Raw genomic sequence first — 1,590 nt, 5'->3', positions numbered from 1 at the left:
AAACCTAAGGTGTTGGTGAGATGCTCAAAAGCTAGTCTTATGGGTACATGCTTTCTAAGGATTCAAAACTAGTCTAAGGCCAAAACTGTTTTTGAAAATCTAAAAATGGAAAGTTTTGAAAACAACCAAATTTGACTTATAATTTGAAAGAGTGATTTTTGAAAGCAATTTTGAAACTTAAAATTTTTAGTCTATTGAGCACATTTCTAATTTTCGACGTAAGTTGCTAAACTCACTTTCAGGGAGTGGTTTTGTGAAAATGTCAGCTAAATTTGATTTGGACTCAATGTATTTGAGTTCAATATCACCTTTAGTAACATGATCCCTGATAAAGTGGTGCCTAACTTCAATATGTTTGGTTCTTGAATGATGCACAGGGTTCTTGGTTAAGTTAATTGAACTTATATTGTCAATTAATACTTTTACATTTGTAATGTTTAAGTTGAAATCTTTTAGAGTATGCATCATCCATAGTAATTGTGCAACACATTCACCTATGGCTATGTATTCTGACTTAGTTGTAGATAGAGCAACACAATGTTGCTTTCTACTAAACCAGCTAACAAGTGATGAACCTAATAATTGGCATCCTCCACTTGTGCTCTTGCGGTCTAATTTACATCGAGATAATCTGAGTCGAATACCCTATTAGTTCAAAATTATTGGTTCTAGGATACCAAATTCCTACATTTATTGTTCCTTTAAGATATCTAAAATTTCTTTTAACTTGTGTCAAGTGGGATTCCTTAGCACAAGTTTAGCACACATACTAACTGCAAATAAAATATCAGGTCGGCTTGCAGTTAAGTATAGTAGGCTACCTATTGCACTCCTATAATATTTTAGGTCAACTGATTTTCCATTTGGGTCATTATCTAAGATTGTGTTTACTGCCATAGGTGTTTTTATTTCTTTTGTATTTTCCATTCTGAATTTTTTAAGTAATTCTTTAGTGTATTTGTGTTGATAAATGTAATTTCTCTCATTTGTTTGTTTGATTTATAATCCTAAGAAATATGTTAATTTTCCTACTAGGCTCATTTCAAATTCTTTTTCCATTAGATTAATAAATTCCTCTAAAAAATCTGAATTTGTTGAACCAAATATTATATCATCTACATAAATTTGTGCAATAAATATGTTTGAATTTAATGATTTAACAAACAAGGTTGGGTCAATTTGACCTTGTTTGAATCCTTTAGATGTTAGGTAGGATGTTAGCCTTTCATACCATGCCCTGGGTGCTTGTTTAAGTCCATATAATGCTTTCTTTAACTTAAATACATAATCAGGGTGTTCAAGACTTTCAAACCCAGGAGGTTGACCTACATAAACTTCTTCTTTTATTAGTCCATTAAGAAAGGCAGACTTAACATCCATTTGGTATAGTTTGAACCCTTTATGGGCTGCATAACTTAGTAACATTCTAATGGATTCTAATCTGGCTACTGGGGCATATGTTTCATCATAGTCAAGTCCTTCAACTTGACTAAATCCTTTGGCAACCAGCCTAGCCTTATTTCTAGTAATTTCCCCAGTTTCACTTAGTTTGTTTCTGAATACCCATTTTGTTTCTATTATTTTCTTATT

This window comes from Zingiber officinale, chromosome 10A (assembly GCF_018446385.1).
Source record: "Zingiber officinale cultivar Zhangliang chromosome 10A, Zo_v1.1, whole genome shotgun sequence".
Taxonomy (NCBI): Eukaryota; Viridiplantae; Streptophyta; class Magnoliopsida; order Zingiberales; family Zingiberaceae; genus Zingiber; species Zingiber officinale.
Note: the sequence above shows the minus strand (reverse complement) of the source record.